The following is a 15,770-nucleotide window of genomic DNA, read 5'->3' as shown; positions in this document are numbered from 1 at the left end:
GGGTGTACGATATCACTTGGTGGTAGGAATACTCTTATGGAGTTGATAGAGTTTGACATGGTTGATTTTGATGTCATTCTGGTGATAAATTGGTTGCACTCTTACTATGCCTTTTTAGATTGTCAAATCCTTAGGGTCATGTTCAAATTCCGTAATAAGCCGGCCATTATGTGGGAATGTGGTTCCCTACTGCCTAAACAAAGGTTCAATTCTTATCTACATGCCCAAAAGTTGATTCCAAAGGGTTTTTTGTATTATTCGCACTGGGTTAAAGATTCAAACTCGGAATAGCTTTAACTAGAATCTATTCCCGTTGTTTATGAGTTTCCTGAGGTATTTTTTTGTGATCTTCCTGGTGTTCCTCCTGATAGGGAAATTGATTTTGGGATTTATCTTGTTTCAGACACTCGTCTGGGTTCTATCCCTATATAGAATGTCTCCGATAAAGCTAAAAGAGCTTAAGGAAAAATTGAAATACCGCTTAGATAAAGGTTAATTTTACCCTATTATGTCTCCATAGGGTGCTGTCATGTTATTTGTGTGCAAGAAGGATGGTTCCCTTTTTATGTGCATTGATTATTGTCAGCTGAACAAATTGACCATAAAGAATAAATATCCTCTTCCTAGGATTGATGATTTTTTAGATCAACCTCTTGGATGCAGATTTTCCTAAGACGTCCTTTAGAACCTGGTATGGTCACCATGAGTTCCTTGTCATCTCTTCTGGATGGACCAATGCCCCGATGAAATTCATGGATCTCATAAATAGGGTGTTACGTCCTTTCTTGGATATGTTTTTTATTTACTTCATTGATGATAATTTCATTTATTCTAAGAGTAAGGCAGATCATATCGATCACCTCTGTGCCATGTTTCAAACTTTGAAGGATTAACGTTTTTATGCCAAGTTCTCCAAATATGAATTTTGGTTGAAAGTCGTAGCTTTTCTTGGTCATGTCATATCTAGTGAAGGGATCATGGTAGATCCCCAAAAGGTTGTGGCGGTTAAGAAGTGTCCTAGACCTACAACTCCAACCTATATTTGGAGCTTCTTGGGTCTAGTCGATTACTATCAAAGGTTTTTGGAGAGTTTCTCTACTATAGCTACCCCATTGACCAATTTGACCCAAAAGAAGGTTAAGTTATTGAGGTTTGTTGTGTGTGAGGGTATTTTTGAAAAGTTGAAAGTTAAGTTGACATCGGCTCCAATTTTGACCTTGCCCGAGAGTAATGATGGATTTGTGGTATATTGTGATGCTTCTCGTGTCGGTCTCAGCTTTTAGCTAAAGCAACATAGTAGGGTGGTGGCCTATGCTTTTATGCAATTGAGAGTTAATGAGAATAACTACCCTACTCATGACCTAGAGTTGTTAGCCATGGTTTTTGCTTTAAAGATTTAGTGGCATTATCTCTATGAGGTTCATTTAGATATCTTTTTTTATCATAAGAGTCACCAATATACGTTTACCCAAAAGGAGTTAAATCTGTGACAAAGAAGGTGGCTTGAGTTGTTAAAATACTATGATATGAGTCTTCATTACTATCCCAATAAGGCTAATGTAGTCGCCAATTCTCTTAGTAGGTTGAACATGGGAAGCTTGGCCTATGTAGATGAGGATAAAAGGTAAATGGTGAGGGACGTTCACCATTTGTCTAATCATATTATTCAACTTGTGGACTCCGAAGATGGTGGTGTATTTGTGCTTCTGATATCCCAGTCTGCTCTTGTTTTTGCGATAATGGAGAAGAAAGCATTGGACCCCAACATGATAAAGATAAAGAGTAAAGTGGGCCAATACAAAGTTGCAGACTTTGTAATTGGTGGTGATTGTATCTAGATATACCAAGGTAGCCTATGTGTTCTAGACATCGATGGATTGAGCAAAAGGGTTATGGACGAGGCTTATGAATCTCGGTATGCTATACATCCCAATTCAACCAAGATGTATCACTTTCTTAGAGAGTTCTATTGGCGGGGCAATATGAAATATGATGTACCTAGCTATGTGGCCAAGTGTAAGGTGTGTCAAAGAGTGAAAGTTAAGCACATAAGACCCGGTGAGTTATACCAAGAAATAGTGGTGCCCGAATGGATGTGGGAGGCAATTACTATGGATTTTTTTACTGATCTCCCTATATCTCAAGATCAATTCTATACCATTTGGGTCATTATTTATAGAATGACCAAATCCACTCACTTTTTTCCCGTGAGGACAAATTACTTGGCAGAAGATTATGCTAAGTTAATCTTGCAGAGATCATGAAGTTGCACGGTGCTTCAATTTTCATCATCTCGGATCATGGTCCTCTATTTTCATCCTACTTTTAGAAGTTGTTCCAAAAGGGTTTGGGTACTAGAGTATATCTTAGTGCTGTTTTCCACCGTAAATGGATGGGCAAGCAGAAAGGACCATCCAAACATTAGAGGATATGTTGCGGGCTTATGTGATTTATTATGGTGGTAATTGGCATGACCACTTGGCTTTGATAAAGTTTGCTTATAATAATAGTTACCACTATAGTATTGATATGGCCTTTTTAAAGGCATTCTATGATAGGCAATGTCGATCTCCTATTGAGTGGTACAAAGTTTGCAAGGGTAAATTGCTTGGCAACAATTTCGTCCACCAAGCTTTAGAGACTGTGGAGGTGATTCACGATAGATTGAAAGCATCTCAAAGTCACCAAAGGTCCAATGCAGATTTGAGGCATAGGGACTAATAGTTTAGTGTTTGCAATTTCAATTATTTAATGTGTCTCCTATGAGGGGAGAGATGTAGTTTGGTAAAATGGGGAAGCTTAGCCGACGATACGTTAGTCCCTACTTGATTACAAAGAGAGTTGGAAAATTTGTCTATGAGTTTCAATTTTCTTCTAGTATAAACACCTTTCACCCAGTTTTCCATGTCTCTATGTTGCAGATGTGTGTGGGTGATCCTTCGTTGGTTGTTCCCTTAAGGGATGTTAGTATTTTGGACTCTTTATCCTGTAAGGATCTTCGAATGGAATGTTCTCTAGTTGCGAAAAAAAGAGATGGCTTCGGTGAAGGTTCTATGGAGGAACCAAAAGTCTAAGAAAGCTACTTGTGAAGTGGAAGAGGCAATAAAGTCCAAATATCTGGATTTGGTTCTCGTTCTGAAAACATGGGATAGAGGTATGTGTTGATCTCCTTGGTTTGATTTATGTCTTTGATATACTATGGGTTAAATTCCCAAATGTTTTGAGTGATTTGTGTTGTGTTAGACCATGTATTAAAGTCCCTAATGTTTTAAAATTATGCAAAGTTTTTTGTGATGGGTTTAAGTCCCTCGTACCTTGAGTTAATTCATGTCTTTGGTAAATGATAGGTTCGAGTCCTTAATTCTTTAATGAGTAAGTATCCTTGATATGTTAATGGGTTGAAGTCCTTAAGTTATGAAATAAGTTTGTATTGATAAGAAAGGGGTTTAAGTCCCAACCTTTGAAATGAACAAGTATATTTGATAAATAATGGGTTTGAGTCCCAAAGATGATAAAGCAAATGATTAATTGATAATGAGCATGATGTGTGTTATAACCTTGTTGTGTGGTTGTTCACACTTGTTTGAAGGTTATTTTAATATTTGATGATATGTTAGCTTGTGTTTATTTCTTGCCTTACCTATCATTCGTCGACGAATGATCCAAGTAAAGGGAGAATTGAAACACCTATACTTTGAACCATTGAAAAATTCACTCATTTGATATCTCTAGACTTACACGACTAAGGGTACCACTCGTACTCTTTGGATAAAGTTGGTGATCCCTATCGTACCCTAGGTATGTGGTGAGGTTCACTCACTCTCCTAGGTACGAGTGAGGCTCTAACCAATCATGCCTTAAAAAATGATTTATACCAATACCAATCGTATAGAGTGATGCCTCAATCAAAAGTGGACTATTTTTGGTATGGTTGATGGATATGAGTTAGGGTTGAGTCTCGCACTTTGGATGTGACTCAAAGGTGTATGGTCGTATCCTCAATAGTGTATGTGACATAGGAGAAGCCTAAGGTACGAGTCAGGGTACCACTGCTACCCTAGGGTATGACTACTTAAGTGACTCATAGCTTTGGACGGGTTCAATTTTTATCTTTTAACTAAGGGCCTTGTGGTCATTTCTCATGTATAAAACCCTAATCTCTCTCACTATATAAGTGTATATAGCCTCTTAACCATCCATTTTGATGGATTAAAATTCCAAAAAAATCTCTCAAGCTCATCTATGAAGGATTGGAGGTTAGGGTTTCAAGGGTGATTTTCAAGAGGTAGAGTGAAGTCAATATTCTTGGTGATTCAAGTTGTCTAATTCATTTGACACTTCCCCTTGATAAAAAACTCTAACCCCATGTATCTCACACTTGGATTAGTAAGTGTACATGCTGGTTTTAAAATCAAATAAAAGGAATATATTGCCTAATGATGAATAATGATGATACTTGCTCAGACTTATGTTTATACATGTTATTGGTGAGAGTTTGCAAAGGTGAATGGTTGTTGTATGTTTTCTAACATGTGGGTCTTGAGTAACCCTAGTCTTGATGATTTCTACCCTAAAATTATCCTTCGTTAAGGCACGTACACAAGGTGTTTGTTAAGATATCAAAGTATGATGTCTAGTTACATGATGATGATATTTTGAACTAGGTCAATGGTCTAAAATGTATAAATGCTTGATAAATTATACTGTGAAGGTAAAATGAGCCATGTATTATGTAATTAATGACCTGGATGGTTGATGAATAAGAAGGGAGGTCAAAGTCCCTAACGTGAAAATGAACTTAAATCGTGTATTGAACTAAATTATGGTATAGAATTGCTAATGAAGTGTGAATAGCTCAAAAAGGTCTTGAGGACCATAGTTTGAATTATATGATAAGGTTAATTAAGGCATTTGACTATTGAAATGGTTGAGTAATGAAGGTTTGTATAATGACCATGTGGTCATGTATGGTGTTGAATTAGCTAAATGGGTTAAAGTCCTTATTTATGGAATTGAATATATATGGATTCATGGACAAAAGTTTAGAGTCCTAATGTCGACTATTGATAGTCGTGACAGTTTGTGGTTAAAGTACCTTTCAAAATAAAGTCGTTTATGGTTAAAGTCCCTTGTATAATAAGATCTGATAAGGTCAAAGTGCCTCACCAAATGAATTGGCTATGGGTTAGAGTAACCAATTGAATATGTCATGAGGTAAGAGTCCTTTGGTAAATATGTGAGCATATGGTTATAGTCTCTTGCTTGAATGAATGTGTATAAGGGGTTAGAGTCCCTCACTTATATGAATGTATGCAAGTTGTTAGAGTCCCTTACTTGAATGGATATGTATGTGGTTAGAGTCCCTCACTTAAATTGATGTGTGTGTTTGGTTAGAGTTACTTACTTGATGATATGTGAATATGGTTAATGTTCTATGCCTAATGATAAATACTTGAATCTATAAGTGTGAAACATTAGAGTCCTCCATTACATGTATGATGAATACGTTCTTCCAAAGTTTTGATAAGACTTGTCCCCTTGATTAGCATGTGACATCTCTATACGTATGGAAAAAATTATAAATGGGATTGAATATGATTAATTGCTTGTTGTTGAATGATAATGCTATTTTATCCTTATCCTTGGGTTACATGCTAGTGTTCCAACCGCTAACCGTCTCCGAATGCTATGTCCCCATGTGACTTAGGGGCCAGAGCATCATCTTCTTTTCCTGCACTGTGATTAGGTGATCAAAGCATTTCATAAATTGACTTGGGATTTGTGAGTTTCCTTACTTTGGAGGACATTCTTTCTTGGTCTCCTATCTTTAAACTTAGTCTTATTTGGACTTGGTTTGGCTATTGTCGGGGGCTTGTCCCGACATATACATTTCTAAACTTAAGTTTGTGCTGAGGTATTCTGGAAGACTGTGAACTTGGATATTTTATTTAGTTGATAAATATAATAAAGTGTTTAGAAATATTTATGTTATGACTTATAGCATGTTTTCTGCTATCTCATTATGAGGTCGGGATTCATCTGACCCTTGTGAATGATGTGACTATTGTGACAGGTTATTGGGGTGACCCTCATTTTATATGGGCTTAAGGTGCCCCTACGACATGGCCCATTTTTACGGCATGTCATACATTGTTAATGATGATAATAGGTTAGCATTGGTGATGATTAATGATATTGATGACTAAGTTATGATGTCGATTAGCTATTAATTAAGTATTTGTTTATTAATGATGCTAGATTATAAAAGACGATAACAGTTATATAGATAAGTATTTGAATGATGATTAATGGTCTTTTGCTAGATGGTGACTTGTGCGATTATGATGACTAAAATTATACTTTGGCTAAATTGCGTCTTTAGTCTAGTAGTGAACCTCGACTAGATGTTGGATGTTGGTTAATTAGTGAATAATGGTTAGATACCATCCTATTAATATGGATTATGTGAAGAATCAGTTATCCTAAGAATTAGCGGTCATTGATGTCTAGCAAATTAGTGGCATATTATAATCACTAGATAGCTAATAATGAGTAAGTAAAGTATATTGATGAGATAGACGCATATTTGGTGATATAATTATGGGTATTAGGACCTTGGTATATGTTAGTTAATTGGGGTAATGGTTGAAGATTATAATTGTTGGCAAATAACTATTGATGGGAAATATGGAAAACCATATAAAAAGTGAAGTTGGTTATGTACCTATTTATGTTACTTTATTTGACCCTTTAATGCACTCTCCAACGGTATGGGATGTCATGATTGATTCATTACTTTATATTCTTTTCGGTGTACTCGTTGGTGGTATAGGACATCGTGGTGAGTTCTTTGACTTTATTCTCTAATGGATGTATGTATGCCAACTTAGTATTTACGCGGTTCTAAATGTATTACAATCGGTTTATGCTTCTAGATCAATTTCTCCCTACATATAATGCTATTGGCGTGTATTGATATGGTATGTTGTATTTTTGTTGTAGTTAATCATTTCTTTTACACAGTAATGATGAAGATAACGTGGGTTCAATTCTGTACCTTGACTTTGAGATATAGTCTTACTTTATCATCTTCATATCATAATTTAGCTTAGTTGGCCGATGATGCCTACTGAGTACCCATTATTTTTGTACTCATACTACACTTTTGTATCCTTTTAGTGCAGGCCTAAGTACTAGTTCTCGCCGCTGAGTTGAGTTCGTGTTATGTTGATCTTCTGGAGACAGGGTAATATCTTGGAGGTTTTAGTCACCCATTTCCCCCATCCTTGTTTAGACTTTCCTATTAGAGATAGATATGTGGAATAATATATACTTTGGGGTTGTATTTCTATTATCATACTTAGATGATCTTTTAATGATATTAATAGGTCGGGGGATTGGTATTTGTATTTTGATTTTATTTTTTTGTGGAACACTATTGATTATAATTTTATTCGTGTACTTAGGCCCAGTTGGGAATTTCTATTGATGTAACCAATTTCCTTGGCATGGGGTTATGGTATTGGTTTACCTACTGGTGGGTTTTAGTAGGTTCCATTATGACTCATAAATCGATTTATGACAAAATGGTATTAGAGCCTAGGTTTCATTGATATTATCGGTGAAAGTGTCTAATAGGGTCTTGTAGATCAAAACATTAATGTGTGTTTCCTAACTTTGGAAGGCTATGGGAAATTCTTAGGAGTCCATCACTTCGTTCACTAAGATTGTTCTAAGAGTATGAGTTGGTCTGTAAGATATTTTCTTGACCTTACTCTTTCACAGATGCCCAGGACACGTGCTATAGCTATGGGTGATGAGGGTCCCAAGACTGAGCCTAGGGATCCTACTTGTGTACAAGGATAGCCTAAGCTAGATATTCCTCCACCATAGCTAGTGGTGGGCCAGGGACCAGCCTAGGCTCCACCAAGTTATATTCCCTTTTTATTGCTCAGAGATACCTTGATTTACCTATTGGGTATTGTTGGTGGTGCATCATCTGATGGTGAACAGACTACAGGAGAAGGAGGGCAGCCCGCAGTTGTAGATTTAGGAGTTGAGGTTCCTCCTATATTGGTAGTTGTTTAGGCGATGGCCACTCAGCCAATTGTGACCTAGCCTGCTATATCTACTGAGGAGCAGAAGATGCTAGGTAGATTTTTTAGGTTAGCTCTGCTGAGGTTTTTTGGTGCTCCTTAAGATGATGAATTTGAGTTTCTTACTGCTTGTGAGGATAGGCTTTATGGTTTAGGCCTTGTTGAGACTCGTGGTACGGATTACACCATATTTCAGTTGGATTTGTCTACTCAACACTGGTGGAGAGGTTTTATCAGTTGTAGGCCAACTGGATCTTATCCCATGTCATGGACTCAGTTCTCCAAGATGTTCTTAGAGAAGTATATTCCGTGTATCCTTAGAGATCAACTAAGGGATCAGTTCACCAGATTAGAGTAGGGCTCTATGACAGTCCTCGAGTATGAGTCCCGTTTCCATGAGTTGTCTAGGTATGTGACTTCTATTTTCGATACTGAGTATGAGAGAGTTTGCTGCTTTGTGAGAGGGCTGAGACTCCCTATTTAGATGGCTACTCAGAGTTTAGTTTTTATGGGTAGGACCTTTGCTGAGGTTTTAGATCATGATAGAGTGATGTAGGACATGCATCATGAGAGTTAGTATAAGAGGCCCAAGTACCAAGGCATATTTTGTGGAAGCCATAGCAGTTACCGATTCATAGGTAGTAGTTCTCATGATAGATATCCTCTGCGCCCACCTTTTTGGACTCAAATTCAGAATGGTCGATGAGTATATAAAGCTCTTTAGACTACTGACAGAGGTCAACTAGGCACTAGTGGTTGCCCTGGTAAGGGTGATGATTAGTCTTTGAAAGGTTTGTCCACAGGCCGTGCTAGACATGGTGGATACTCTGTTTCAGCCGGATTTATGAGTTTTGATTTTGGATGTGACTTTTGTTTTACTTATGGGCTTTCTGGTTAATTTTCATGGGAGTGCCCTAGTTGTGGGATTATAGTTGTTTTAGAACAGGGTGCTACCCCTATTTGGGTAGTTTACCCCTCAAGTAGAGGTGGTTCGTTAGGTCGCAGGGGTGGTTATCCTAGTTCTCATGGTGGTACTCAGGCAGACAAAATAGAAGGTCGGTCAGGTGCCTTTCCAGGTAGCAGGCATGATCAGTTATATGTACTACTTGCTAGAACCGAGGCTGAGACTTTAGATGTTGTAGTTACATCTATGTTCATGGTGTACCACTAGTCGGCTTTTCTTTTATTTAATCCTGGATCCACGTATTCTTATATATCTTCTTATTATGCACCACTATTGGATTTGATTAGTTACTTGTTATCTATTCCATTACGTGTATCTACTCCCGTGGGTGATTTTTTGTAGTGAATCAAGTACTCAAATCATGTGTTATGACAATTAGTGATGTTGATAGATATGCAAATCTTATTATTCTTAATATGCTGGATTTTGATATGATTCTGGGGATAGACTGGTTATCCTACTATCAAAGATAGTTATCTTAACCATTCCTAGCATACCCCCAATTATGTTGTAGGGAGTGATTAGTCGTGAGCCAACAGGGATTATTTCTTATTATAGTTCTAGGAGACTTATATCAAGAGGTTACGAGTGTTATCTTACTTATATATGTGATACTCGTGTAGAGAGTCCATTGCTTGACTCTATTCCTGTTGTTTATCCGTTCTCTAATGTGTTTCCTACCGACCTGCCTGGTATTTCCCTTGACCGTAAGATTGAGTTTGATATTGATTTTTTGCCTGGAACCTGACATATTTCTATGGCACATTACCATATGGCTCCTACCGAGCTTAAGGAGCTTAATTCCTAGCTTTAGGATCTTTTTGGAAAGGGTTTCATTAGAACGAGTGTGTCCACGTGGGGAGCTCTTGTATTGTTTGTAAAGAAGAAATATGGCTCCTTGTGTATGTGTATTGATTATATGCAGCTTAATAAGGTGATAGTGAAGAACCTTTATTCTGTGCCTCACATTGATGATTTGTTCGACCATCTTCAAGGAGCAGCCGTGTTTTCTAAGATTAATTTGAGGTTCGGTTACCATCAGCTGGGGATTCGGGACAAGGACATCCCAAAAAAATGATCATTATGAGTTCTTGGTGATATCCTTTGGGCTGACTAATGCCCCAACTGAGTTTATGGATTTGATGAACTATGTGTTCAGAACATATCTAGACTCTTTCATCATCGTGTTCATTGATGACATTTTTGTGTATTCGGGGAGTTGTGAGGAGCATGTGGAGTATTTGAGGATCGTGCTCCAGACCTTGTGAGATCATGTGCTTTTTTTCAAGTTCTCTAAGTGTGAGTTTTGGCATGAGTTATTGTCATTCTTTGGACATATGGTATCTAAAGCCGGTATCATGGTAGAACTAACTAAGATTGCAGTGATTCGTGATTAGGCTTGGCCTACATCTCCGACTTAGGTTTGAAGTTTCATTGGTTTGGCCGGTTATTATACGTGATTTGTTGAGGGCTTTGTTACTATTTTAGCCCCTATGGCTAGATTGAAATAGAAGAGATATCCTTTTTGATTGTACGAGGAGTGTGAGTTGAGGTTCGGAATGCTCAAGAATTGTCTTAATTTATCTCTAGTGTTAGTTCTTCCTGTTAAGGGTGAGGGATAAACATTATTTTCTGATGCTTTTGGTGTTGGTATTGGTTGTATTTCGATATAGCAGGGTTGTGTCATTGCTTATCCTTCTAGATAGCATAAAGTGCATGAGCACAACTACCTCACTCATGATTTGGAATTCCCAGTGATAATTTTTACACTCAAGATTGTGAGGCATTATTTTTATGGAGTGCATTGTGAAATTTTCACCAATCATCGCAACCATCAACATATTATGTCCCAGCAAGAGCTTAGTGCTCGACAGCATAGATGGATGATTAACTAAAGGACTATGATGTTTCCATCTGGTATCATTCAGGTAAGTCAAATATGGTAGTTGATGCCTTGAGTTGCAAGGGAGTGACTATGGGTTGCTTGGCATGCATATCAGTTTCTAGAGTTTAATGGTACGGGACATTCAGTCCTTAGCCAATTTGATGGTTATCCTAGATATTTTGGATCCTGTGAGTATTTTGTCTTGTGTGGAGGCGACGTCCATCTAATTTGAGCAAATTCATGATCATTAGTGTGAGGATAGAAAGCTAGGTTTTCTCTATGATTAGGTGGTGAGTCTGATAGGCACACCATGGATTCTGAGTGTATTTTGAAATTTCATATTTGCATTTGTATTCTTAGGCTTGATGACTTGATTTAGTCTGTTCATTTTTAGGATCACAATTCTAAATATTCTATTTATCCCGGTACAACTAAGATGCATGGAGATTTAAGGCTATATTACTGATGGGATGGTATGAAGAGAGATGTCAGACTTTGTGGCCCATTTCCTTTGTTGTTAGTAGATTAAGACCGAGCATCAACCTCTAAAAGGATTGGCTCAGAGGTTGCTCACTTTTTGATTGAAATGGGCAGAGATTACCATAGACATTATTAGTAGTTTGACTCATACTTCTCGTGGTCTTGATGGTATTTGGGATATTATGGATCATTTGACAAAGTTGGAATATTTTATTCCTATTTAGATGACCTTTATTTCAGAAAGATTAGCCCATATTTATGTTCAGGAAATAGTTTATTTGAATGGGGTTCCCATTTCTATCATATTAGAACATAGATCTATATTTAATTTGCGATTTTGGAGGGTATTCCTGGAGGAATTGAGTACTCAGTGGATTTGAGTATCATTTTTCATCCACAGATCGATGGTCATCCGATCAGACTATTCGGGTTCTTGAGGATATGCGTAGAGGCTGTTTTATAGATTTTGGAAAATCGTGGGATCATCAATTAGCATTGGAAGAGTTCACATACAATAATAACTATCATTCGAGTATTTAGATGGCGCCTTATGAGGCATTGTATGGAAAGAGATATCGTTCTCTGATATGATGGTTTTAGACTTTTGAGGTGAAACCTCATAGTATAGATTTTCTTTAGTACTAATTGGACAGAGTAAGGGTGATTTAGGATAGGCTGAGAGCAGCCTAGAGTAGGAAAAAGGCCAACGCCAACCGTAGGCTCTATGCCTTGAGATTCGGAGTTTATGATCGTGTTTTTCTTTATGTTTGCACCATGAGGGGTGTGATGAGTTTCAGAAGAAGGAGTAAGCTCAATCCTCAATATATTGGTCCTTTTTAGATTCTCCGCACGGTTGGCGAGGTGGACTATAAGTTAGCCTTACCTCCTAATTTTGTTGTTGTTCATCCAATTTTCCAACATTAAAGCATATAACTAATTTTTCTCATTTTCTTAGGTGGGAGTCAGTCTACTTGGATGAGCAGTTGAACTTTGCAGAGGAGCCCATGCTTATTTTTGGCTAGTGATGTAAGACAGTTGCATACCAAAGAGATTCCTATAGTTAAGGTTTTGTGGAAGTACTACCTAGTAGAAGAGGCTACTTGGGAGATCGTGAGTGAGATTTGTCCCCAGTATCCTTACCTATTTGTGTCGTCATGCATTTTTTTAATCATTAACTTCTAGGGATGAAAGTTCCTTAGTAGTAGATGTTGTAATGACCATTCAGGTCATTTCTCGTAATTCTACTTATTTTTGCCATTAAAGTTTTTCCACAGCTTCCCCAAGTCATTTATGACTTTTGGGATAGATAGTTTGGTCACCAGGGGTTCAGTTGCTTTTTAGAACCATTTCCCTGTTTAAAAGCCTTCACTAGTTCTAAATAGCCACCAATAAAATACCTCAGTAAAACTATATCGGATGCAAATTCTAACTGTACCAACAACAATGAAATATCAATTTTAGGTTAGGTAGACCTTTGGTTTGGGTCCATTTCACCCAAACTTATATCTCCCTATTGGTCAAAGAGTTAATAAATTGGAAATTTTTGTGTGGGGTCCAAATATGGTCAAAATAAACACTGATGGAAAATTCAACTTTGCCAATGCATAAAAAATGTTGACATTAGTGTCATTAAAATTTAGTTTGCTCATATTAGATTTTGGATGAATCCAGAGGCATTGGTCAAAATTTCAGGTGTCATCTGGTACAGCAAAAGGTACCGCGATCACTGAGGGTGTATCGTGATTACGATGTCGCAATCATTGTGCGCATGCTCTCGATTGCATGAACCGAGGACCTGGGAAGGCATAGTTTAATGCCTTTTTTATTGAGAATTTTCCATTTTGGTAATGCTTTGAGTCCCACAAACCCTAATAGAGTGTGTTGTCTACAAATAGAGTATTGGGTGTTGATTGGGAGCTTGAATAACATCCATATTTATTATTATCAATGGATCTAAGGTATGCATCCTTCATTTATAGTGTTGAATTCTTGAATATTTGACACAAAACCCCAAAAGCCTTGTGGGTTTGATTTTAGCCCAAATATGCTTGGTTTGCACTAATTTATTGAGGGATACAACTCCCTAATGGTATTTGAACAGTGGGTTGGTCTTGGAAAGTTGTTTTCCATATGTGTGACCCAGTTGGGGTTTTTGGTGTCATTTTGGACCCAAAGCACAATGGTGCAATATGGGTAATGGTATTCTCACAATAATGCATAGATTGTGTATTTGATAGCTGGGCTCCTTGAAGAAGCTTCGAGTAAAGGGAAAGTGAAGGTTATTGACTCGTGAGCTAGATTTGGATTTGAGATAAGTTAGTCTTACTTCTTGTTAGATTGAGCTTTATCATAGTATTACTTTGATATCTTGATAAGATTGGGAGGGGTCTTAGGTGTCGAAATGGTAGATGATAATGTTTGGAATTAGTTGAACCACTTAGACTATTGAACTCATAAAGTGTGATAGTGTAGATCCTTGGTTAGTTGGATTGGTTATCTCATCAATAACATGAATTCTCTAGTTTCTCTAGTTAGATGGGAGTGACCTTGTCACTCATATTAAATAGTAAGTTGACCTTAGTTGTCGTAGTTCTGAAAATTATCCTAGTATCTTTAGATGAATTAAGAGTAATACTTGAGGAAGAATTGCAGTATAAATTATTGTGGATTGATAAACCTCTAAGACGTGACACAGATGTCATAGCTTAGTCTCGGGTTGAAGTTAGACCTAAGATAAGAAAATAGGAGAAAAGAGAAAAGGATGGGGCGAGAAAACAAGGAAATGAAATACTAAAAACACAGAGAGTCCTATCAATAAGAGTGATTGATCCCAAAAAGGATCAGAAACTTGGGATGATTGAACTAGTTGAATATGTCATCTATTTAGGGTGGTTACACTTGTTTGAGGAATTAGTCCCCATGGTCTTTGAGAATAAAGTCAGGGAATTTTACTACACCATGGAACTCTCAGAAGATGGACTAAGCTTATTTGCCCAGGTGCAAGGAAAGCCTATTTATTTGGATGAAGAAGCACTGGGAAAAATCTTTGATGCACTAGTTATTGGAGTTAGGAATGTTGTAAAGCAATATCCCGCCACTGAGTATATGATCAATTCCTCTAAGGTAGGTTGAAGATCCTTAGCAACGGGGAAAAAAGAAATTCCTGATGTGTGAGTTTCAGTTGGTATTTGAATTCATCAATAGAATCCTACTTCCAAGATCTTGGAAGATTACCATTGCATATAGAAGTGATTTGTTCTTGGTAGAATGCTTGAGTAGATTTTAATCGATCCACCTACCTGCTCTTACGATTGAAGACATGTAGAAAGTAATTCTTGAGAAAGAAGGGAGAGATAGAATGCCCTATGGGTACTTGCTAAACAAAAGTTCACTTTAATTACTTTGCAGAAAATAAGTTCATATAAAGAAAAATAGGAACTGTGTCCTAAGTATCTGAACTTTTGGCTGCTTATGAAAGCTTAGACAAATAAATGGATAGAGTGAGGATCAAGTTAGATACAAAAGATGTTGAAATAATTCACTTAAGGTTTAAAATTAACAACTAGTTTCTGAGGGACTGGGTGCTTCTAAAGCACGGATATTAGAAAATGCATAACTCCATTTGAAAGAGGAAAAACTGACTGGTGAAGTGAATGATTTAAATGCATAAGATATAAAACTAACAAAGAAGTAGTTTGATGCCCATGCTGCTGAAAATGCTAGAATAAAATTGTTGATTAAGTCCCTTTCCCCTAAGCCTCTTTTCTCTTACGTCTTTCTATCCATATCCTCTTACTTAACCCTATGTCAGTTCTAGTCTTTGTTATCATGTGGGTTTTAAGGAAAATTATTTTTGTTAATTGTTTAAGTGTACTGAATTTATACTTAATTGCTTAGCAATTAATGAATTCTGATTTGTTTTCTTGCACTGTTTATTCTTTCAAAACTATTTTACATGTTAGTATTGCCCTAGTGTCCATGAGTTAACTAATTTGTGCTATCTTTACTCTTAGTTTACTGTTAATCCTTTTTAATGGTGTCAAATGGGGGAATAAAGACTTCATATATGTAAGAATTAGTATGTTAGGGTTGTGGTGAATTTTGATATGGGGAAGAAATGATGTCGTGAGATAAAATGAAGTTATGTAGGCATAATGACAGCTGGAAGAAAACATGGTGGTTAGGGTTCTTTACTACAAATGACAACAAGGGACCAGATCCCTGTGTTGCATGATGGTGATGGAAGAAGTATGATGATAAGGGGAACATTCATCTTCTAGTGGTACTCACACTTATTAAATGTGATGAATGTGCATTGATGCTCAAAACTGTATTGTTGGTTTGT

The sequence above is a fragment of the Capsicum annuum genome, chromosome 11, assembly GCF_002878395.1.
Source record: "Capsicum annuum cultivar UCD-10X-F1 chromosome 11, UCD10Xv1.1, whole genome shotgun sequence".
Lineage (NCBI taxonomy): Eukaryota > Viridiplantae > Streptophyta > Magnoliopsida > Solanales > Solanaceae > Capsicum > Capsicum annuum.
Note: the sequence above shows the minus strand (reverse complement) of the source record.